Consider the following 26,809-nt stretch of genomic DNA (forward strand, 5'->3'; position numbering starts at 1 on the left):
ATATATATATATATATATACACATATATATACGACGGGCTTCTTTCAGTTTCCGTCTACCAAATCCACTCACACAACTCCATCAAATTTGATGGAGTTGTGTGTGGGGTGAGGTGGGGGTGTCACAAGGCCCCATTTTGTAGGTACACAATCCCCATTCCCAAGACAGGCATCATTCATTATTAAAGGAGCAAAGTCAAGGAGTTAATAATAATAAAATTGTTCTTCAAATGTCTGACCAAAGAGAAACATTGGGGGGTGGGGCAGGAATTTAATAGAAATGTCCCCAGAGACGGATGGGGTGGGGGTAATATGAGAATGGTAATAGGACAAATTTGAACCAATAAAAGAGCGCCTCTATGGAGTTGCTTGACGTGCTAGAAATAGCAGCAAATTCTCCTTCTAATCACAAGAGAAGGTCACATTGGACAATGAACTTCCTAATATTGAAAAGAATAAGATAGTTATAACTGTAACACCTTTGATCATAGGCCAACTGGACAAAGGCTGTCTGACCTAGGGTTAAACAACAGGAGAGAGAGAGAGAGAAAGAGAAAGGGAGGGAGGTAGGTAGGTAGGTATAGTTATCTAGATACTGTTGGATGTTTGAAACAGAGACTGGCACTAGAAAACGGTACCCCAGGGTACAATGGTTCTTGTCCAACTCATCTCCTACAGACATTATTGGCTTTGTTTGTCTTCCCTCTATGCAGATTATTATCAGCTCCATGTATCCTTCCTCTTCGGTAATCTCTCTCTCTCTCTCTCAAGCTATGGCTATCACTTCCTCCCTCCCTAACAGCTTGTCTCCACCTCTTCCCATTGACATACATAAATGGGTGTGTGTGTTATACATGCATCTATCACACACACACACACACACACACAATGATTCATTGTTATGTTTACACAGCTAAGTGCACCATTGCTTGTGCCATAAAACCTCTTAGACGAAATAAAACAAAACTTTTTCTCTCCTTCTTCAAATATTTATAACCTCAGACACCATTATCATGGCCACCACTGCTACAGCGACCAGAGCCCTCACATGCGAATCAGGTTTGTGGTACAATGGCTCAGTCTACGAACTGAAGCCTCTCTCTACCATTTCCAAAATGGAAACGAGAAATGAGCGCCAGAACTAAAACTTCAGGACAGTTACAAACCTACAAGACATGGCTGCGAGCTGGCAGAACCGTTAGCATGCCGGGCGAAATGCTTTGTGGTATTTCTTCCACCACTGCGTTTTGAGTTCAAATTCCGCTGAGGTTGACTTTACATTTCATCCTTTCGGGGTCGATAAATTAAGTACCAGTGACGCACTGGGGTTGATGTAATCGACTTAATCCGTTTGTCTGTCCTTGTTTGTCCCCTCTAATGTTTAGCCCCTTGTGGGCAATAAAGAAATAGGTATGGCAGTGGTTTGGTTTAAGCTACATTCTGCTGCTTTTAGCCATCATCATCATCATCATCATCACCACAACCACTACTACCAGCGCCACCATAACCACCCCCTCCACTGGCAGCCAACAAAGAAACATCTCCAAGGTTACTAGATCTGTTAGAACTAATAACCAATTCTTCCTCAAGGACACATTCAATAATGTGGTTCTAAAACCCTCTAAATATTTAAGGGATGGCCATGGTTGGAACGCCTTTGATCATAGATCTGCTGGATCATAGATTACATAAAGACGAATATCTACTGTAGCTCCTAATAGTGAGAACTTCTACATGGTCACTGAGCTTGCTGAAAATAGCCACCAAATTTCCTAAATCTATCATCTTATAAGCGTGCACATTGGATAGTGTTGTCCAAGGTAGACTATTCCAAAAGAAAAGATGAGATGATCACATCTGTGACCTGGGGCTAAACAGTAACCTCCACCTACCCCCTATCAATATTATGCACCTCCAGGAACTAATGAAAAGGTATAAGGGTGCGTTTTGTACCCTTTTCTTACTTGAATGAAAAGGACAATAAAATCCCCCAGGTCCTCCTGTTGTACCTCTGTCCACTTGTGGTTACTATACTAGCTAGAAATAATAGCCAAGCCTTTCCATTATCACAGCCTAGCATCTTAAGTAAAAGAAGGAAAGATACATTTGCACAATGTAATCCTAGATACACTCATCCTGAAAACAAAACGGAACGCTCACAACTTTGTAACAATGGAGGTAGAAGTAGTTGAAGGTGTTTCCAATTCTGAGTGAAGGGCAGCAATTGTGAGGCAAGTCGTCAGATCAGTTACATTGACCCCTCTCTCCCCAGTACTTCACTGGTACTCATTTTACTGACCCCCCCACGACAAAAAAAAAAAGGATGAAAGGCAATGTGACTCCAGTGGGATTTGAACTCAGAACATGAAGAGCCAAAAGAAATGCTATCAAGCATTTTTCCCAATGAACAAACAATTCTGTCAGCTCAATAATAATAATAATAATAATAATAATAAACCATATGACATATTACCAGCCAATGTACATCACTAGCCCAGAAGGAAAATAAGAGATGTCATGACAACATAGCAAGGCTTGTCCATTGGACACTTTGCAACAAGTATGGACTTGACAGAGCAAAAAATTGGTATGACTACAAAAAGATCCTGTGAGATTTTATGATTCAGTGCGACCATGAGATTGAGAATAGGAAGCTACAAACTATGCTGGATCATAGATATAGCATGCTCATATGACAACAAGATATGCGATAAGGAAGAAAGAAAAGTCGAGAGATATGACAGGTTAGCTTGGGAAGTTAAGCAGTTGTGGTCGATGAAAAAGGTGGCAGTAGTACCAATAATTGTTGGAGCCCTGGGAACAGTGAGCAAAAATCTTGAGAAGTACGTGGAACAAATAGGGGCTGCAATAAGGGAGGAGCACTGCTTGGAACTTCTCGAATACTATGGAAGGTGCTTGAAAAATAAGAGGTGTTACCTTAGTTCATTGGTAGTGAACAGCTGACACCGTAGTACATTTCCAGGGTTAGAAGCTGTGCAAAGGCAATGATGATGATAATAATAATAATAATAATAATAATAATAATAATAATGAGAACAAGAGCACTCAGAGAGTGCAAACCTCCGTCAAGGCAACACCAACATCCTCTCAAAGATTATCCAGAGATGATTTTTAAAATGAGAATATCTGAAATAAACATGATTTCTCACAAACGAGAATACTAAAAATGAACCCAACTGTTCTCAAATATTAAGTAAAAAAAAAACAGGAAAAATAATCCAGAATCCTTGTCCGGTACTGGATCAATCCCAAAATCTAATCATTTCGTACCAGATATGAGGCCAAACATCCCTGAAAGTTTCATTCGAATCCATCCAATGGTTCTTGAGATATCTTGGACAAACACAACTGAATACAATACCTCCACCTTCGCTAAAGCAGAGGTAATAATAATAATAATTCTGTTATGGGTACAGGGACTGAATTTTTTTGAGGGTAGGGTATAGTTGATTATATTGACCCCTGTACTCGACTGGTACTCATTTCACTGATAATAATAAAGGGCAAACGTTGGATTGATATATCTTGATATTAATATATTCTTTTCTACTCTAGGCACAAAGCCTGAAATTTTTGGGGAGGGGGGGGGCAGTCAATTAGATTGACCCCAGTATGCAACTGGTACTTAATTTATCGACCCTGAAAAGATGAAAGCATAGTCGACCTTGGCAGAATTTGAACTTGGAACGTAGCAGCAGATGAAATATATATTTCTTTATTACCCACAAGGGGCTAAACACAGAGGGGACAAACAAGGACAGACAAACGGATTAAGTCAATTACATCGACCCCAGTGCGAAACTGGTACTTAATTTATCGACCCCGAAAGGATGAAAGGCTAAGTCGACCTCGGCGGAATTTGAACTCAGAACGTAATGACAGACGAAATACCGCTAAGCATTTCGCCCGGCGTGCTAACATTTCTGCCAGCTCACCGCCTTAAATAATTCGTTTCTACTCTAGGCACAAGGCCTGAAATTTTTTTTTGGCGGGGGGGGGGAGGGGGCAGTCAGTTAGATCAACCCCAGTATGAAACTGGTTCTTATTTTATCAACTCCGAAAAGATGAAAGGCAAAGTTGACTTCGGCGGAATTTGAACTTAGAAAGTAAAGGTAGATAAAATAGCACTAATCATTTCGCCAGGTGTGCTAACGATTCTGCCGGCTCCCCCTGCCTTTGATATTAATATATTAAAATATCGATATATTTGTCTGATATATTTAACAATAATAGTAGCAGCAGCAACAGTCTGGCAATGTTCCCAACTAAAATCCATCCACGTCAGACCAAAATAACTATAAAAAAAAAAATAATAATAAAGAACTTCTATAAATGTAACAAAGCAATCGGTCATTATTGCAATATACTGCAGCAAGTTGCAGTATTGGAAGCAGAGAGGATGGGGGGGGGGCTTGAACCAACATCTATTTTTCACTACCAGGCTGCATTAAGCAGCACTGCACATATACACATGAATGAGTGCACACACACACACACACACATAAAATTTAATATTTCAAGCCAATGCCATGATTCAATTATCTACAATAGCAGCAGCAGCATTCTGGACATTTTCTACTTAAGCATGAATTTGAGTATACAAGTGTACATCCTCATAACTTGATGATGATCGGATAAACGATGATGTTCATTACTATTATTAATTATTCAAATAAGTTACTAAATGGCACGATCATAGAATTATGAAGATGGAAGCCATCAAACCTGGTCTTGAAAAATCTTAGTTTACTCTTTGAATCAGCCTCAAAACAATATCCAGTGAGACTACATATCAACTGTCATTTAGATAGCACACAACTATCATTTAGATCATATGCCAACCGTCATTTAGATCGCATGCCAACCGTCATTTAGATCACATGCCAACCGTCATTTAGATCGCACGCCAACCGTCATTTAGATCGCACGCCAACTGTCATTTAGATCGCATGTCAACCGTCATTTAGATCGCACGTCAACCGTCATTTAGATCACACGCCAACCATCATTTAGATCGCATGCCAACAGTCATATAGATCGCATGTCAACCGTCATTTAGATCGCATGCCAACCATCATATAGATCGGATGTCAACCGTCATTTAGATCGCATGCCAACCGTCATACAGCTTGCATGCCAACCGTCATACAGATAGCATGTCAACTGTCATTTAGATTGCACATCAACCATCATTTAGATCGCACGCCAACCATCATTTACATCACAAGTCAACCATTAACTAGACCACACATTGACCATCAATTAGACCGCATGTCAAATACAATTTGATTGTGCCAATCCCCAATGCGACATTATACAAAATTGCAGTGGACCCCAAAGTAAACACCAGTAGACCTTATGCTAACTATTGACCTTAAATCAAGCTTCTATTAGATATCGGTGAGTATGTGGGGGCAGGAGATGAACAATATTTCTTGCAAACAGAATAATGGGATAACGATTAATAACACCAGAAACGGTCGATATCTACAGTAGCAGCCCTGAAAAGCATAATTTCTGCTGCTAACTCTACTTTCCTTACCAGCCCCTGCCTGATATTAACTGCTTCACTCCTCTCTCCATCCTTATTGCCACTAATAAACATTACACAAAGTCTCTTTTTCTCCGGTGACTCCTAAATCTTCTGAGACCCTTTCTTTCATTAAACCAGATAAGTTTCAACCATTATGTTACTTATATAAGGATATGACAAAGATACAAGTGTTTTCCTTTCAAAGAAGGCACACTGTAATTTGAGGGAGATTTAGCTACTTTTTCTAGCAGGTCATCTGGCCACATAGCAGTTACAATTCTTCTCCAGAGCTGTTAATCTAAAATTTTGTAATGATGGAAGCCTGAACTACAATGGATTTGTCCTACAGAGGATGTTTCCAGTTACTTTTGGGTACCTCCTTGTATATGATGGATTGACTTACTAGAAATAGCAGATAAATATCCCTGAAATTACACTCACTGTCTATAAGAAAATAAAGAGGTGGACTTTGGGAATTGTTATCCCTTAGCTCATGAAAAATGAAATGAGGGGTAAAAAAGATTGAAATTGGGGGGAGGGATCCTTTCAGAATCATAATTTCCACTGATGAAGCACAAGAATATTAAAAAAAAACAAAAAAAAAAGCCCCCTAAGTCTTTGTCTTTCCTTCCCCAGGAGATGACTGTTACCCCAAAAGTCTAGCAAAAGAAAGTACCCGTTAGATAAGAAGCAGTTTTGTAGTATAGACTCAGGAGTTATCTACAGGGAAAGGAAAAAAGAAAAGAAATTCTTCACATACTCTCTCTCTTTACTCTTTTAATTGTTTCAGTCATTTGACTGTGGCCATGCTGGAGCACCGCCTTTAGTCGAGCAACTCGACGCCGGGACTTATTCTTTGTAAGCCCAGTACTTATTCTATCGGTCTCTTTTGCCGAACCGCTAAGTGACGGGAACGTAAACACACCAGCATCGCTTGTCAAGCAATGCTAGGAAGACAAACACAGACACACACACACACATATATATACATATATATATATATATATATATACATATATACGACGGGCTTCTTTCAGGTTCCGTCTACCAAATCCACTCACAAGGCTTTGGTCGGCCCGAGGCTATAGACACTTGCCCAAGGTGCCACGCAGTGGGACTGAACCCGGAACCATGTGGTTGGTAAACAAGCTACTTACCACACAGCCACTCCTGCACCTATGTGTAGATGTGTAGAGTTGTAAACATCATAGATTAAGATTCTGATAAAATAAATGTAAAAGAGACGTGGGGGGGGGGTACAGCACCATTTTCTGCGTAATTGATTCATGTTTTAAAAAGTTACTCATATTTTTTGAGGAATCATCATAGAGTTAATGTGAGATGTTTAAAATAAATCTAAAACAAAAAAAAAAAAATGGAAAAAGAGAAGCAAAAGGAATTCAAAACTGAAAAATTACGGAAAACACAAAGGAAGGACTATTCCTCGGTTTGAAATATGCACATCGGAAGACATTACAGTTTTTGGTACTCCAGGTGATTTCTAAGTACTCAACAAGAACACCTACACAATGTAGAACCATGTGTGTATATATATATACACAGGCACAGGAGTGGCTGTGTGGTAAGTAGCTTGCTTACCAACCACATAGTTCTGGGTTCAGTCCCACTGCGTGGCATCTTGGGCAAGTGTCTTCTACTATAGCCTCGGGCCGACCAAAGCCTTGTGAATGGATTTGGTAGACGGAAACTGAAAGAAGCCCGTCGTATATATGTATATATATATGCATGTGTGTTTGTGTGTCTGTGTTTGTCCCCTAGCATTGCTTGACAACCGATGCTTGTGTGTTTACGTCCCCGTCACTTAGCGGTTCGGCAAAAGAGACTGATAGAATAAGTACTGGGCTTACAAAGAATAAGTCCCGGGGTCGATTTGCTTGACTAAAGGCGGTGCTCCAGCATGGCCGCAGTCAAATGACTGAAACGAGTAAAAGAGTAAAAGAGTAAAGAGAATATATTAGAATGAGATAACAAAGCCAAGGCTGTGAGGAGTTTTCAGGACATTTATAATAAAATAGCCCTACAGCTGTTTCTAGGATATTATGGATATCCCTTCATCAGAGATGGTGAGAAAATATTTGAGTTCGAATTATTGTGAAAAAGCTAGGGATACAGAGGGAAATATATATATATATATATATATATATATATAATATATATATATATATATATATATAGTGCTCAACTATACTGTGTAGTTGACAAAATCAAAAACAAACAACGCAAATGTGCAAAATTAAAAATATAAAATGGCGACAATTTACCCATTGCACCCTCTGTGTGTGTGTACACCAGAGTAAGCACATAAATGTGAAACGAGGTGGAAAAAATAGTACTTGAATACCAGGGGTAGAGTAATATGCTTTTTAATAAAGTATATATATATATATATATATATATATCATCATCATCATCGTTTAATGACCGTTTTCCGCGCTAGCACGGGTTGGACGGTTCGACTGGGGTCTGGGAAGCCAGGGGCTGCACCAGGCTCCAGTCTGATCTGGCAGTGTTTCTACAGCTGGATGCCCTTCCTAACGCCAACCACTCCGTGAGTGTAGTGGGTGCTTTTTACGCGCCACCTGCACAGGTGCCAGGGGGATCTGGCATCGGCCACGATCGGTTGGTGCTTTTAACGTGCCACTGGCACGGAAGCCAGCCAAGGCGGCGCTGGCAACGGCCACGTTAGGATGGTGTTTTTTATGTGCCACCGGGAAAGAAGCCATATATATATATATATTACACATAATCAAAAGTGACGATCAAGACTGGAGCACCTTTCATCCCAAGATCAGCTAAACCTGGATTGACCTAGAGCTAAACAAACAACAAAAGGACAGAGCTTCAAGATTTTCTATTGTGAAAAGAAAGGGATACAGTTGTACCCTTTTGTGGGTGATTTACTTGAGGGTTTCCTTAGTTCCAGTGTGAGAGAGGGCTGAGGGCTGACCATAAATAAATGGAGGAGTGTAGTTCTCATTGATTTTGTCAAATGTCGAAGATAAACGATAAAGTTGGGAGGGAAATGAAACAGAACGCCAGGTCGAGGTGGATCTTATGAAATAAATAAGTTTATCTTAATTGTTTTATATTTCCCTAATGTGTTCCAACTCAAAGTTTGTGGCCATGTTGTGGCACTGATACAAAATGTGACCGCGTGTGTACCATTAGTAATTTTTTTTTTCCTCTGTCTTCCCTTCTCTGGATCTTTCCTTCTCCTATGTTTCCGACGAAGAGCTCCGCTCAAAATGTTAAACCCTCCTTCTTTCTTGAGCGTCCAATAATACTATATTTGTTCCATGTCCTTGCGTTGTTGTGTTTTTTTGTGCTTTCTTGTTTGGATTAACTGTGTATATATAGGGAGAGTTAACGAAAAAAACAAAAGACGAACACAGGTGGTGTACAAAACAAACAGATGTATTAGTATAACGCTCAGGAATAGAAAAAATCTTTTACGTTTCGAGCCTACGCTCTTCGACAGAAAGGGACACAGAAAAAAACAAAGAGAGAAACAAGGAGAGAAAAAAAATGTGTGTAGTGGCTAACGATCTATCATGGCAACTGACTTCAGACAGATGGGTCACACACGAGAGGTAAGAAGTAAGGGAGATAACAAGGTAAAGATGCCCCCCAACATGAAGGTGCGTGTGTGTATAAGAGAGTATGTATGTGCGTGTGAAAGAGGGCTGGTGGTCTGGACATGTGCATGTATGTATGTGTAGGTGTGAAAAATGTGTGGATGGGTGTGTGGGTGGTGTGTTGTGATGTGATGTGTAATGTTTTATGTGTGTGTGTATATATATCATCATTATCATCATCATCGTTTAACGTCCGTTCTCCATGCTAGCATGGGTTGGATGGTTCGACCGGGGTTCTGGGAAGCCAGAAGGCTGCACCAGGCTCCAGTCTAATCTGGCAATGTTTCTACAGCTGGATGCCCTTCCTAACGCCAACCACTCCGTGAGTGTAGTGGGTGCTTTTTACGTGCCACCTGCACAGGTGCCAGGCGAGGCTGGCAACGGCCATGGTCGGATTGGTGTATTTTATGTGCCACCGGCACGGAAGCCAGTCGAGGCGGTGCTGGCATCGGCCACGAGTCGGATAGTGCTTTTTACGTACCACCAGACCAGGGATCCTGGCTGGTTCAATTCGATTTCGATTTTGCTTGCCCCAACATGTCTTCACAAGCAAAGGGGGTTGGCATGGGTGCCTACACACACACACGCAAAATATATATATAAAAGGATAAAAGGATAAAGACCCCCTTCGGTCATGAATGACCATGGGATATATATATTCTGTTGTCACTGGGGAGAGTCATTCTCTTTTAGTGCCTTATTATTTAACACACACACACCAGTAGAATTTCCACTTATTTCTTGACTATTGAAAAGGTTGCAAGACGCAATGAAAATTTTAGGAAAATAAAAATAAGAAATAAGTGGAAATTTTACTGGTGTGTGCGTTAAATTATAAGGCACAAAAAGAAAATGACTCTCCCCAGACACAACAGAATATGCTTCAACACACGAACTCATATAAAGAATCTTGCAAACCAAATCCAAAAACGAAATATATATATACATCTCCTTTACGATATCTCGGCACATATTCACTTCCTGTCCCAGGTAGACATATTCCTTTACCTCCTCTATTTCATCACTGCCGATCACCATTCGACCTGTTGGTACGTTGTCTGACCGCATGAACTTCGTTTTCATGCGGTTCATCTTGAGACCTACTGCAGAGCTTTTGATGTCGAGCTCTGTCAGCATGGTCTGAAGCTGATCTGTGGTTTCAGCGATGAGTACAATGTAGTCAGCGAAACGGAGGTGGGTGAGGAGCCTTGCCAGTCGATCTCACGGAGAGTAAGGGCCGGATGGAAGGCGTTTAATGGCATAAGGGATGTGCTCAAGGGATAGTTGGAGAGGACCATCCGCGCCAACCTCATCAACAGTACAGTTCTGCCTGCAATGTTATATGGTAGTGAAACATGGGCTACCACAAAGAGAGGAGAGCAGAGACTGGTAACGGCTCAAAGCGCCATGGAAAGATCAATGCTTGGTATCTCGTTGAGAGAGCACATCAGTAGCGAGGTCATCAGAAAGAAGTCCGGCATGAGGGATGTCATCGCAGAGTATACACGCAACAAGTATAGATGGGCTGGACACGTCGCCCGGCTCACCGATAATCGGTGGACTCGTGCAGTTGTCGAGTGGTACCCGCTCGAGCGGAAACGACCACCCGGAAGGCCTCTACGACGGTGGAGTTATAATTTCAGGAGGACGATTGGGATCACATGGATGAGAAAGGCACTGGTCGGTCAAGGTGATATATATATATATAAGTTACACGTAACCTATGAATGCATCAATAAATTTCTACTGAAACATCTGCAGAAAATCTTAACCCCAATTCTGTTCTTTATATATATATATCACGTGATCACGTGACCGACCATCGCTGGTCACAATGCGTTCGCCTTCGAATGACGCCACCCCGCTGGCTACGCGAGCAGGCCAACAGAAGAAAGAGTGGTGAAAGAGTACAGCAGGGATCACCACCCCCTGCCGGAGCCTCGTAGAGATTTTAGGTGTTTTCGCTCAATAAACACTGACAACGCCCGGTCTGGGAATCGAAACCGCGATCCTGCGACCGCGAGTTATGTTAGCCTCATGAAGGGTTCAAAACTTAAAATTTTTTTTGGGGGGTGGGGGTCGGACTGATTTCCTTAAAATAACAGGTTTGTATATAAACTGTGGTTTACATTGATGCAAAGAAAAAAGAAGAAAATGGAGATTTTAAAGTTTATAAGAGTTTATTATCAGCAACAAATTGCTCATTATCCCTTACAGCTGTTTCAATTATACACAGCGAAATTAATTAAACATTAAGTTCATATTTCTGAGCATAATCTCTTCAGAGGGAAGAAATATATATATATACATAGGCGCAGGAGTGGCTGTGTGGTAAGTAGCTTGCTTACCAACCACATGGTTCCGGGTTCAGTCCCATTGCGTGGCACCTTAGGCAAGTGTCTTCTACTGTATATAGCCTCGGGCCGAACAAAGCCTTATGAGTGGACTTGGTAGACGGAAACTGAAAGAAGCCCGTCGTATATATGTATATGTATATATATATATGTGTGTATGTTTGTGTTTGTCTCCCCAACAATGCTGGTGTGTTTACGTCCCTGTAACTTAGGGGTTCGGCAAAAGACACCGACAGAATAAGTACTAGGCTTACAAGGAATAAGTCCTGGGGTCGATTCGCTCGACTAAAGGCGGTGCTCCAGCATGGCCGCAGTCAAATGACTGAAACAAGTAAAAGAGTATACATAGGTAATAATAAAATATTTAATACTGGTTTCAAATTTTGGCACAAGGCCAGAGATTTCGGGGAGGGGGGGTAAATCGATTATATCGACCCTAGTGTCAACTTTTGTGAGATACTGTTAACGGTCGTTCTACAATAATATAAGATCAACCGTTATTTATTTATTGGGACATTTGGGGATTTTTCAAATCTCGTTTTATTTGGTTTGTACCTAAAATTTCATTTCAAAATGCAAATCATGTTTTTTACTGAACCCTCGATAATACATACACACATATAAACAAAAAAAAAAACACACACACACACACACACAAGTACACAGACGCAAAACAAGGTGGAGAATATTAGTACTCGACTACCAAAGGTAGAGTAAAATATTATAGTTTGAGAGGTCTTTTCAGCTGCAGTAAAATAATATCTATTACACACACACAGACAATTATTTCCGTGCCATAGTTTAATGTTAGTAGCTGAAGTATTTGAAGAACCTTAGTGGTAATTTGACCTATTTAAGGCAAAAAGTACCCAACAAGTTTTGATCAAAAGGAAACACATCGGACAATGTAACCACAGACACGATACCCATATTTGGAATAGCTTTTATAATCGGTTAACCAAATTACAATTGCCCTGACACGAAACAACTATTTTAGCGGCATTTTTTTAATTTAGCCGCGAGTCAAACGGGGGCCAACTCATCTATAATCGAAAACAAACCAGTATATCTAGAATTATATCCTTATCTGATGTGTCAGCTTTTCTCTCTGACGTCACACGATGGTGCTGATTTGGCTGCTATTTCTAGCATCCAGAGCCACTGTGGTTACCAGACAGAGACTGTTACCCACTGCATCTGAGTAGAACCATGTTTTCATGGAACCTGAGGTTTTGTCTCTGCGGTTGAGAGGCCAGCTACAAATAGCAGACAACTCTCTCTTAAATCTATAAGCATCGTGAGAAAACCAGGCTTGAGAGAGAGAGAGAGAGAGAGAGCGCTAATTATATCCTTTAAAGCGGCGAGCTGACAGACTCGCTAAGCAGGCCGTGAGCAATGCTTTATGGCATTTCGTCCGTCTTTGCGTCCCAAGTTCAAATTCCGCTGTATTCGACTTTACCTTTCATCCTTTCGGGGTCGATAAAATAAGAACCAGCTGAGCGCTAGGATCGATGTAATCGATGTACCCCCACCCCCACACACACTCAAACCGCTGGCATAATCAACTCCACACACACTCACATGTCTACAAACATTACACACTCGCATACTCTCACGTACACACCTGTAGAAGCCTGTCACAGTTCTCTGCAGACACATTATTCTCCCATCATGTATTCATTACATTTATTAGTCAACATCAACTGGTCTCGTAACCTTTTTAATGGATCTAGTCGTTCATTTTACCTGGCTGAATATTCCTGAGATACACGTACATTTACAGTCACATCATCGAATTCATTCAATGTCAATAAGCTAATTGGCTCTCTGAATTACAGGTGCAAATCAATTATGTAACGTTAAATAGTTGAGGATTTCAGCCTTTCCTTGTACCCTAACCGTAATCCTCGACACAGCAAGACTTGTTCCTTCAATTACTTGTAATGTCTATTAGAAGGGGCTTTGACACGGTCCTTGGTTACCAAAATTTAGCATTCTTTTACAGTTATACACGTCTAGTGACACAGGTGTAATAGTAAAAAATTAACCCTAAATTTTACTTAATTTAAGTTGAACATAGCTACTGTCAGTGGCATTTTTCAAGGTGCCACGCAATGGACTCGAACTCGAAGCATCACGATTGAGAAGCGAACTTCTTAACCATTTGGCCATGTCTGCAACTTGTCTCTCTTCTCTCTTTCTCTCACACACGTACACGAAGAATATAGCATTCCATATATGGCATTCCATGTATAACATTCTCTTTCTCTGTATATATGTTTTATGAGCGAAAATGCGTAAATATAATGAGACCGATTTTAATTAATGATGTAGAATATTCATATTCACACATTTTGTTTAACGTCTTGATAAAAAAACAAAGAAAGCCCATGTGTGTTTTATGGTCAATAAAACAAAGGAAAGAGGAAAAACAAAGGCAGGCACCTACCATATATGGCGAGATTAGAATTGGTCGATCGTGGAATTTGGCCGGATGGAAACTAGTGAAAAGTGATTGTTGCTAGACTCACGTGTTTCCTTGTTTGGACGACCAGGAAGTTTGGAAACAGAAACAACACAAGCAACAAAAATAAACCAATGCTAAAAACTGAATAGATTCGTTCCAAAAAAAAAAAAGTTAAATTAAATAATTAAATAAAAGGGTTTATTAATATTTGCCTTTTTCCGAAGCTAAGACACAGCGGTTCGATTTCAGCGATCGATTTGTTTTCCCAGACAAATTATAAAGTTCTAAGTTTAAGAAATAATAAACAGATTAAAAAATACCGGGTTTAGTCTCACAAACAAGACACATTAATAGCATTTTCTTTCACAAACTGGTATAATAATCCACACGTGAGCATTTTGCGGAGTTAAATATATGTTTTTTCTCATGAACAGGTTTGTATCTCTGAAAAAGAATTTCCTGACAACAAACACTATTACACATTGTTGGTTAAACTTGTAAATTAAAGTTCCGTTTTGTCAGAAGGAAAAAAGAGCGAATTCGTAATCAAAGGCAAACATCGTTACATATGGCACATTTTTCCGTGACGTTAGCATAAAATATTAATAACAAACCACCCTCGGTGATTCATCATGTCTTTTGTATTTGGTCCTGCGAGGAATAGGTAAAGATGGTCCATCCTTTGTCCGATCTACGTAAGTTTAACTTGGCTTAGGTAACAAAACAATACTTCTGACACAAAGTAGTAACATTCGCGGTTTTGATTTAACGCGCACTTTCTCTCTCTCTCTCTCTTCCTCCCTACCACCGCCACCATCTCCACCACCACCACCAACACATTATGTTGTGTTCAGTCAACTGTGAAACGAAACAAAAGAAAAAAACAACAACAAAAGTGAATTAAATAGAGCGTGGATTACAAGACAAACAACCGCAGGAGTCTTTCAACGTGCTAGAAATAACAGTAAGCTTTAATTCAAACCTTACCGACTTAACAATAAATTGTATTTTTACCTCAAATTACAATGAAATGATATAACATTTATATACGATACCTGATACATGACAGGTTAGTTAGGAGTGGAACGGGTTTTTTTTAATATTATTTTTATTAAGCGTGCCCAACCAGGACAGGACAAAACGACAGCTGCAACGAAGAGTGTACATAGAAACACTCAATATGCTAGAAATAGCAGCCAAATTTCCCTAAAATCACAGCTTAGTGTTTTGAAAATACTTTAAGTTTGAGGAGGGACAGCGCCCATGTCCGTCTTACCTACCTAGACCCTCTCGACAAGTGAGATTATCGCCAGTTAAACTACAGCTGCTACATCGTGAAGGGTGGAATGGTGAGTGCTGAAATCAACTCCGAGTATCAGGGGAAAGGACAAAATGAGAGAGAGAGAGAGAGAGAGAATGGTGTTTGTGGATTCGCGGCAGCAGTGAGTGATTCGATGCCAATTAGCCGGGATGGCCATCCCTTGCATGTGGACTAATGTTGTAGCATTGCCTAAAATGTGAGAACATTGTTCCAGGGTTTCGCCAAAGCTCCTGTAAAGGGCTAGCGGTTTATCCGTCCAATGACGGATAATCCAGAAAGAATACTTTTGCCACTATGGGTATTATCAGGAAATCTGGCAGAAATAAAATAATTATCATTTTAACTTTTAAATAAAATTTCTCAATGTTTATACAAAATCATGAAATTCTTTTATTCTTTGATTTGTTTCAGTCATTTCACTGCGGCCATGCTGGAGCACCGCCTTTAGTCGAGCAAATCGACCCTACGACTTATTCGTTGTAAGCCTAGTACTTATTCTATCGGTCTCTTTTGCTGAACCGCTAGATTACAGGGACGTAAACAAACCAGCATCGGTTGTCAAGCGATGCTGGGAGAACAAACTCAGACACAACACACACACACACATCATCATCATCATCGTTTAACGTCCGCTTTCCATGCTGGCATGGGTTGGACGGTTTGATTGAGGTCTGGAGAGCCAGATGGCTGCACCAGGCTCCAATCTGATTTGGCAATGTTTCGACAGCTAGATGCCCTTCCTAACGCCAACCACTTCAAGAGAGTAGTGGGTACTTTTTACGTGCCACCGGCACAGGCGGGTCTGGCATCGATCATGTTCATATAGTGCTTTTTACGTGCCACCGGCACGGGAGTCAGTCAAGCGGACCTGGTATCGACCACGTTCAGATTATGCATTTTACGTGCAACCAGCAGGGAAGCCAGTCAGAGGCCACTTACCACAGCTACGGTATTGGTTTTACTTGACTCAACAGGTCTTCTCAGGCATATCATATCGCCCGACGTATCAAAGGTACTCTTAACTGGGCCGGACATGCATGGCTGCCATCTCACTTTAGTTGTTGGGTATTTTCAATCACAGCGTATCTCCAAAGATATCGGTATCTTGTTATTACCTTTGTGAGACCCAATGTTCGAAGGTCATGCTTCACCACATCATCCCATGTCTTCCTGGGTCTACCTCTTCCACAGGTTCCTTCCACAGTTAGGGAGTGACATTTCCTAGGCAGCTGCCCTCATCCATACGCAACACATGACCATACCAGCGCAGTCACTTCTCTTGTACACCTCCAGTTTTCGCATTGACCACCAGATAAGAGATCGGGGGACCCTGTCAAAGGCTTTCTCCAAGTCAACAAATGTCAAGTACAGAGGTTTATCTTTGGTTAGGTATTTCTCCTGCTGTTGCCTTACCAGAAATATAGCATCAGTGGTGCTTCTGCCTGGCACAAAACCAAATTGCATCTCATCTAGGCTAACCCTCTCCCTAATTAGTTGGGCTATGACCCTCTCTGTAACTTTCATCACTTGATCCAGTAATTTGATACCTCTGTAGTTATTTCTATCTAAAGCATCACCTTTCCCCCTTGTAACAGTTTGACTATGGTGCTGCTACAGTCATTGGATATGACTCCTTTATGAACTCCCTGATTTACGATGCGGGTGACAAGACCATAACCCACGCCACCAGATATGTTAAGCATCTCAGCAGTGATTCCTGAAGGGCCAGGTGCTTTCCCTGTCTTCATATCCTCAATTGCTTTATCTCCCAGAGAACTGTTGATTCAGATAGCTGGTCCCTCAATTGGGTCAACCATTTGGAGACTCTCCCCCTCCCATTCATTTTCTACATTCAGCAGTCTTTCATAATGGCATCTCCAAGTCTCTTTCTTTGCAGAATCATTGAACGCAAGGGCACCATCTTCCATACGGACAAATTTCTCTCCTATGACATCACAGCTTTCTCTCACACACTGTCTTGCAATCTGAAATACTTCAGTTCTTTGGTCCTCACCTTGCTGGTCATTGGCAAAGTTTTTCATTTCTGCTACTCTCTTGGCTACATATACCTGTCTCCTAGCTTCCCTTTTGGCTATCTGATACATTCTCCTGCCACTCCAACTCTTCCAGGCCTTCTAAGCCTTTTTCTTTGCTCTAATGGCTCTGTCTGCAGTATTGTTCCACCACCATGTTACCCTAGGTCTCGAAGGGATTTTGCACCAGCCACAGATTTGGTCTGTGGCACTCAGCAAACTGTCTCGCAGGAATTTCCAGCTGCCTTCTATGTCACAATTCTTCCTCCCTTTCATCAAACTTCTCGGTAAGGATATCCTTAAATCTCTGACCATGTGAAGGGTTCTTAAGCTTCCAAATCCTTCTTTTCCAGACTGGTCTGCTTTTTGGTATATATATATATATATATATATATATATATATATATATATATACACACACGACGGGCTACTTTCAGTTTCCGTCTACCAAATCCACTCACAAGCCTTTGGTCGGCCCGAGGCTAGAGAAGAAGACACTAATTAAATCAATACCATTTTCAAGTTGTTGCTTGTTTTTCCGGCAACATATTCTTCAAAGTTACCTCTTTTAACCGGAAGCATAATGTCGGCGGCGCATCATCTTCATCACCATCTACAACAGCCGTTAGTAACCTACGGGCGGAGTCCGGCTCAAAGTCCCCGAACAAAATTCTATCTACTCGCTCCACAGCAGCTAGAAATATATGCTGGCTGATTTCGAGGTCTATATTCCGATAACCAGCGATTGTAATGGCCAAACCATTACGCTTGCTATTAGTATTTTCATTCGGTACTGTTCTGTGGAAATTCCACCGCCCATTTTGTGGTGCAGTGTCAATCAAATATCTCCCTACTCGATAGTAAAATATCCTGTTATTTCCTTTTTAATCCTTCGAGTAATTTCCAGGAAATCTTCTCTATTCTTTGCGGCTCTATTTCCTCTTCAAGCCCCCACCACACTTTTCTTTTTATCCTGACTTGTACAAAACATTCTTGCCCATCACAATCGTTCGTATTTTCTTTTCTTTCTTGACTAATACTTCTCTTTCCTTTTCCTGTAATCTCTGGCTTCGTCATACATCATACAACACCATCTAGCCGCAATTTATTCCTTTTCCCTTGAGTTCATTCCTGATTCTCACTTTATTCCTAATTATTTCTTTCTTTGCCATATTTCTAGTCTTTTTTTCCTATCTTCCCTGTTTTTCTCGATTTCATTTTCGTTGTCCGTTGTAAACCACCAAACTCCATTTCGGTAATAAAACAATTTAAGAAGCATTTGATATTATATAGTTGGTAACACCTGTATCTAAAATATTTCGTTATACATCTTTTATGAAGAAAGTTAGTAATATAAAGATAACAGAAGTGACAGGTGTTCGATTTTCACGAGCTGCTCTATGGTACGTGCACTAAATCGTCAGGTAAATAGTGTGAGAGAGAGAGAGAGATAGAGAGTATTTCTTTATTCACCATAAGGTTGAGAAAAAGAGGGGACAAAACAAACGTTGGGGTCAGGGTATCGAATGAGACGAAACATGAATAAACAAACAATTAATATATATATACAATTAAATGAGAATGAACGATTAGCACAAAATGAAGCGGAGGACGCGGTCGACCCCACAAACCACATACTCACACTGAAGACTTTGCTTTATCCTTTTTTACATTCTCGATTAAACAGGTTCTTTCATTCGCAACATACTTGCTATAGACCTCCGTCTTTTACGAAACACACTTTGCGACAGGCATTTCTTCTCCAGCCTTATTTTCCGTTTCATGTGGAAAACGAAAAAGTCGATTAGCTCGAGACTGGAGATAAACATGCCTGTTGCAATTCCTTTTACTCTCGTCTTCCACACTACTTCTTTCGCCATAGCAACTACCGAAATAAAACATGCTCGCTCCTCCCTATTCAGGAAGGTCGGCGGAACTATCTTAATTACAGATTCGCTCGACAGTTGTACTCTTCTCGAATGCGACAGCAGGTGTTCGACATAAGCCCAGAGTTCAGTCACCTTGGGGCATTGCACAATCGCGTGCAGGACAGTTTTACTGTCCCTCTTACATCTTGCACAAACCGGCGAAGGTGCACACCCATGTCTAAAAAGCTTATCTCGAACCGGTAAAGGTCCTCTGTAACATTGCCAGGCCAGGGACTTTTGGTAATTATCCATAGGCCCCGGACCGAATGTTCTTTGGAACAGGCAGGCCAGTTGATTTTCGTCGAAGCCCAGGGTTTCTCCCAGGACGTCGTCACACTTAAACTCTACTAACCCTCTATAGAAGAACGAGGAGAGAGAGAGAGGAAGTCAAGCAAACGCTATTGGCGCCTGCACACAAACACATACGAACGCTAATGGCTTGCTCACATATACACATCTCCCACACACATATATACAGCATTCGTATATGAGTATGCGTAAGTGTACACGTACCAGTAGCGTTTATTTGAATCTCTCTCACACATACACACACACTGTTACAATCTTCTTTCCGCAGCATGACAAATTTTTTACACCACAGGAATCTATCATTAGCACTTTAATGTAAAAGACATAGACATAGGTATCTGAAACCATTGATTGCCTGTCACAATACCACTACTAAAACCCATCAACCCAACCATCCATTCATCCATCCAACCATTTATCCGTCCATCTCTGGTGACACCAAAATATATCAACCAAGTGTTCAAAAGTGAACAACACCCCACAGTAGTCAACTCTTGAAGTGCACACTTCCCAATTACCTCCTATGCGACTCAACAATTGTTACACTAATGAACCACAAGGAAAACCTGGAAAAGAAACACTGCATACCGTAAAAATGGTTAAGCATAGATAGGTCCCCGCCCCATAAACTTGATGACGATGCCAACAGTAACCTTGCCTGGAATCGTGAACCCCACACCAAGACACATTTCAAAGATGTGCAGCCCAAGAACAAGAGTTAACTACAGATTTCTTAAAGAACAAAAAGATAATGAAGATCTTCAACCCCGCTAAGATGTGACCAAAATGATTGATTTTGTCATATTTAAATGTAAGATCTTGCGTTCAACAGCTGCCAAAAAGTGTCATAAAAGTAATAGTAGGAGTAGTATTAGTAGTAGTATGGGGGAATGTGATGCCCTACTAATCCTGACAGATGGCACCTTTGCGCCACTCAGGCAGCAACCCTTCAACTCATGGATCTGTTTTGGTAGTCGTTGCTGATGAGGGTTTAACGGGGTCGGAGTGCAAATCCTACTTCAACCTCTTTTAGTCGCCTTTTACGATACGCAGAAGAAACTCTGGGTCTATTTTTTGACAAGCTGGTCCTCACACAGTACTTGAGTGATGTGAAATGGACACAAGACACTGCTCGGTCCGGGGATTGAACACACGATCTGGTGGTTATCAAACTATTAGCTTTTATTGCTGAATGATATTGTACCAACAGTACGAAGGAATAACGTTGGATACGTAGAAAATAGATGTGTGTGTGTGTGTGTGTGTCTGTGTGTGTGTGTGTGTGTGTGTGTGTGTGTGTGTGTGTGGTGTATAGGCGCAGGCGTGGCTGTGTGGTAAGACGCTTGCTTCTCAACTACATGGTTCTAGGTTCAGTCCCACTGCGTGGCACCTTGAGCAAGTGTCTTCTACTATAGCCTCAAGCCGACCAAAGCCTTGTGAGTAGATTTGGTAGGCGGAAACTGAAAGAAGCCCGTCGTATATATGTATATATATATATATATATGTGTGTGTGTGTGCGTGTGTGTGTGTGTTTATGTGTCTGTGTTTGTCCACTCAACCATCGCTTGACAGCTGATGTTGGTGTGGTTAAGTCCCCGTAACGTAACGGTTCGGCAAAAAGAGCCCGATAGAATAAGTACTAAGCTTACAAAGAATAAGTCCTGGGGATCGATTTGTTCGACTAAAGGCAGTGCTCCAGCATGGCCGCAGTCAAATGACTGAAGCAAATAAAAGCATTTGTACGAAAATGAGGAATATTGGTGGAAAATTCCCGTTAAATCGTGATATCGTTGAGAGAGAAAAAGAAAAACCTGGCAGTCACAGAAGTCAGCTGATCCACAGTTTTGGACATCATCTTCCAAAATACGCAGCAAGGAGAATATTTATGGAGAACGAGTGGCACGTAAAAAGCACCATCCGTTCGTGGCCGTTGCCAGCCTCGCCTGGTCCCCGTGCCGGTGGCACGTAAAAAGCACCATCCGTCCGTGGCCGTTTGCCAGCTCCGTCTGGCACCTGTGCGGGTGGCACGTAAAAAGCACCCACTACACTCACGGAGTGGTTGGCGTTAGGAAGGGCATCCAGCCGTAGAAACACTGCCAGATCAGACTGGGCCTGATGCAGCCTTCTGGCTTCACAGACCCCAGTTGAACCGTCCAACCCATGCCAGCATGGAAAGCGGACGCTAAATGATGATGATGATGATGATGAGTTCGAAGCTTACAGCATCTCCATCCTGATTATAAATTCATAATTATACCAGTAATTATTGGAGCGATCGGTTATGTCAGGGGAAGCCTATTCCACCATCTGAAAAAGCTTAGAATATTCAGGTAAAGTGACGAAAGCCACTTTACATTATCTGTAAGAGGAACTGTAAAAGTGTGCAAGTCTTTTCGAATGTTTAGTATGTCAATTTTCCGATGTAGCCTCACTTATATATCAGAAAGCAGCTTCGTCGATATAGGAAAAATTCAAATAATTCTTTTAAAAGGGGACACACACACTCACGATTCAATGAGGGAGCCTCTACGCAAAGTGTGTGTGTGTGTGTGTGTGTGTGTGTGTGTGTGTGTGTGTGTGTGTGCATGGAAAGGATGACCTCACATTTATATTTAAACTTGAATATTTAAAGGCGGCGAGCTGGCAGAAACGTTAGCGTGCCGGGCGAAATGCGTAGCCGTATTTCGTCTGCCGTTACGTTCTGAGTTCAAATTCCGCCGAGGTCTACTTTGCCTTTCATCCTTTCGGGGTCGATTAAATAAGTACCAGTTACGCACTGGGGTCGATATAATCGACTTAATCCCTTTGTCTGTCCTTGTTTGTCTCCTCTATGTTTAGCCCCTTGTGGACAATAAAGAAATATATATTTAAACTTGAAACCTCCCGAAGACAAGTCTGTGAAATCCCATAAAAAAAACCCACCCACTGTTTCAGTCTGAATACCAAAACAATAACATTTATTATGATAATGTGTTTGTTCTTCGTTACGTAAATGAAATTGGGTTAAAGTAGGAGGTGGCTAGAAAGTGTATGGGTTGCAGTGGGAGACATTTCACTTGTGACACAGTATACTACTTATTGTAAAATGTACTTCTGGAAAATAAAAGACTTTAATTGTGTGCGAGCGAGAATCTATAAATCGTCGTCGTCGTCGTCATCATTTAACGTCCATTTTTCCGTGCTGGCAATGAACACCAAAAAGAAGACAACACCGGGGGGGGGGACATGCGTGAATACGAAATTAAATAAGTGACAAAGGAATAAGAAGTCACATCATGAACTTCATTAGCTTACAGCTGTTTCGGCTATGAGGTGCAATGCACTCATAGTTGAGTGCTTGTGTATCACCCTAAAGCTTCATCGGAGTTGATTTTATATATACTACTACTACTACTACTACTAATATAGGATGAAGTTTTTTTTACAGAAAAAAATTTCATCAAATAAGTGGCAGCATATTAAAATACCTTTAAAGGTTAAAATTATAAAGAACTTATAAACAAGGGCAAAAGAAAATTATTTCTGTTATCAACATATTGGCATAGAAATAAATTTTCTTTTGCCCTTGTTTATAAGTTGTATCTATATATATGTGTGTGTGTGTGTGTGTACATATATATATGATAATGGATCTGATGAACAAGGTCTGATTTAGGCCCTAATAACAACAACACATACAAACATCAATAAACCCCTCTTTGTCCCCTTAAAATTATTACTTTCCATACTATTAACCGCATCTATACTCTAGTTTGAATGTGTGTGTGTGTGAGGAGGGTAAGGCAAGGAGGCATCTTTTAGTCTTGCGGTTTCCTGGATTCACATCTGCAATGTGTTGTTTCGGTATTGTTAGCAGAACATCGTCTGCTGCCACTATAGGAAACCCACGTGCAAATGCCAGTCCCGACTGTAGTGTCTACACTGGAAGCCGCTGTTTGTTAGTCTTGTCCTGGGCTTGCTTTTTGTTTTCCTTCATCACTTAGCCGCTGCCTCTCGTCTTTTTAAACTGTTGTCTACTTCCAGTCTCCAACAGAAGCAATCATCAGCAATGTCCGTCCTCTTTTCAGCTAATTTATATAAAGAGACTTCACGTCGCTCTTGAAACCAAGAAGGGGGTCATCTTTTTGTTGTTTTACTGGAAGCCATTTCACGATATAGCAGGTCTCTTTTGGGATCCTCACATCTGACAACATCTTGAGTGTAGGTAAACACCATGTTCCAAAGATGTAGTCCAGCACAACAGCAAAGAAGATGCCAAAGACGGTGAGGGCAAGCACACAACCGCGTTTCACTCCACTGCAAATGCAGCAGAGTTCCGAGGAAGAACAATTAAAACTGAATATCTATTTCTTTACTACCCACAAGGGGCTAAACACAGAGAGGACAAACAAGGACAGACAAACGGATTAAGTCGATTATATCGACCCCAGTGCGTAACTGGTACTTATTTAAATCGACCCCGAAAGGATGAAAGGCAAAGTCGACTTCGGCGGAATTTGAACTCAGAACGTAACGACAGACGAAATACCTATTTCGCCCGGCGTGCTAACGTTTCTGCCAGCTCGCCGCCTTCTAAAAACTGAATACCGCCTTCCAAGTGGAATGAGTAGAGTTGGCGGACATCCGATCTAAGCAAAAATTCTGAACTGGCTTTCTCTGTTCACAATGTTGAAGGCGTCCATGAGGTCAACAAAAGCCATGTAGAATGGTTGCCTTTGCACTCAGCATTTTTCTTGTAATTGTCTTAAGAAGATCATGTCAATAATGGAGACTTTTGAAACCGTACTGGGACTCGAGACATATACACTTTCAGCGAGGTGTGTATGTGTGTGCACTGTTCCTCACGTGAAAGGTTTTGAGTAATCCATCAGTTTGATGTTAAATTATTTCCATATATAACTTCGCATAAAAGCAAACGATATGTGTGTATGTATACACACATATTATATATATATATATATATATATATATATATATATATATATATATATATATATATATATATATACACGTGTAGGTGTGTGTATATATATCCTTTAATTTCGTTTATGGGAAATGGTTTGAATATGCATATAAAAGCTGCTGTTCTATAATGCCAGCTACAGTCTAACGATGCCAACTAGCAATACCAGTTGTGCCGATGTAGTTTAGGATAGATATAGTAATAACAATAATAATCCTTGGATGGGATTTATAAATATTTTTATGCATCGCTACGCACATTTCTACAAATCGCATGTTTCTTACGATCATAGTCCGTATTTCTGAGATGATCCGTAGTATCCATGGACATCGAGTAGATCATACCCAATGTCCATGGATACTACGAACTGCACTATAAATCACCCCAGAAATACGGACTATGATCGTAAGAAACATGTGATTTGTGGAAACGCGCATAGCGATGCATTAAAATATTTATAAATTCCATACATCTCCACACACAACTCGCTTAACAATGAAGCCTTCGACACCATCCTCCAAAACATTCCTCTTCTGAAAAGAGACCACAGAATGAACCTAATTCTCCAAGCGCACACCATCATAAAGAGCAAAAGATTGCCCAAATCTATGAAAAGTCTCCTAACAGAAGCCTGAATGCGCTCGACAACAACACTGAAGTCATCAGTAAAAAATGCCGATTAACTAACTGTGGTATACGCGTCAACCTAATTGAGTAACATCACATGTAGCTTGCGTCCAACGGTGTATGCTTTAGCACATGTAGTGTCTACAGGGGTATCACGAACACATGTCGTTTGTCTCTAGTTGTGCCATTGTTTAACATGTAGCTTATTTGCAGCGATGCTCTTATTTAACCCCCATGTAGTCTCTAATCATATCACTACATATCGTCTGACTAGGTTATGAAACACCATCAGCTCTATCCAAAATATACTTTATTCGTTTTCCAATATAATTAAATTTCGTCACAGAGGACTCATTGTTTTCTTAACTCTGAAACTTCATTACGAACATTTCGTCTCATAAATTTCTTTAGTTCCAAAGCAACAGAGAAATAACAAACAAGTTGTCCCTATTTTCTACTCAAACGAAATCATTTCCTCCTCTTCCTTCTACACTGGTTGTTTATCTCATTTATTTATCTCTTATCTCTGTTTATCTCCATATCTCTCCTAATATCTGTGTCACTAAACAATCTCAGGTAAGTTCTTTGTAAGCCCAGTGGCTGCTCAGGCAGAGAGACTGTGTCAAATAAACAGACCAACGCACTTATTAATGATAAATTAGACATGGCAGACTACAATAAATGTTTCAGTGTCTAAGATCGCTTCTCGTTGTAGTTTCTCTGAATCGCAATTACAATTTCCGGACTGTTAATCTCCTCTTTGGAGTATTTATTTAAAATATTTATATCTACAGGTGGGACCGTCCACTTATCCAGGAATAAAGCGTAGGCTTACGATCGGAAATTGGAAAATAGTGTAGATATGAATATTGTAAATAAAGACGACCAGGTTGAGATTGATAGTAACTTGGAAGTCTTCATGTAACATTTTGGTAGATTTCCTACAGCTGGATGCCCTTCCTGTCACCAACCATCCACCGGTTTCCAAACACACCCACATATTGTGGAGGCGCAATGGCCCAATGGTTTGGGCAGCAGACTCGTGGTCATAGGATCACGGTTTCGATTCCCAAACCGGGCGTTGTGAGTATTTATTGAACGAAAACATTTAAAGCTCCACGAGGCTCCGGCAGGGGCTGGTGGCGAACCCTGCTGTATTCTTTCACCCTCAACTTTCTCTCATTCTTTCTTCCTGTTTCTGTTATACCTGTATTTCAAAAGGGCCAGCCTTGTCACATTCTGTGTCACGCTGAATCTCCACGAGAACTACGTTAAGGGTACACGCGTCTGTGGAGTGCTCAGCCACTTGCACGTTAATTTCAAAACAAGCAGGCTTTTCCGTTGATCGGATCAATTGGAACCCTCGTTGTGTGTGTGTGTGTGTGTGTGTGTGTGTGTATTCTTTTACTTGTTTCAGTCATTTGACTGCGGCCATGCTGGAGCACCGCCTTTTAGTCAAGTAAATCGACCCCGGGACTTATTCTTTGTAAGCCCAGTACTTATTCTATCGGTCTCTTTTGCCGAACCGCTAAGTGACGGGGACGTAAACACACCAGCATCGGTTGTCAAGCAATGCTAGGGGGACAAACACAGACACA

The 26,809-nt window shown here is 41.0% G+C and overlaps 1 protein-coding gene across 2 annotated transcripts in view; it reads right to left on the minus strand.

Moving 5' to 3' along the window:
• The window catches only part of LOC115211733, a 104,400-nt gene that overhangs the window by 56,249 nt on the left and 21,342 nt on the right, over positions 1 to 26,809 (minus strand). The window contains exon 1 of one of the 2 annotated variants that reach the window (XM_029780396.2): positions 14,013 to 14,830. The exons of the other annotated variant lie outside the window; for it this stretch is intronic. The gene's annotated coding sequence lies outside the window, so the exon portion shown is untranslated. Of the gene's footprint in view, positions 1 to 14,012; positions 14,831 to 26,809 lie in introns of those variants that run through there. 2 annotated transcript variants of the gene reach the window in all.

This window comes from Octopus sinensis, linkage group LG1, assembly GCF_006345805.1.
Source record: "Octopus sinensis linkage group LG1, ASM634580v1, whole genome shotgun sequence".
NCBI lineage: Eukaryota > Metazoa > Mollusca > Cephalopoda > Octopoda > Octopodidae > Octopus > Octopus sinensis.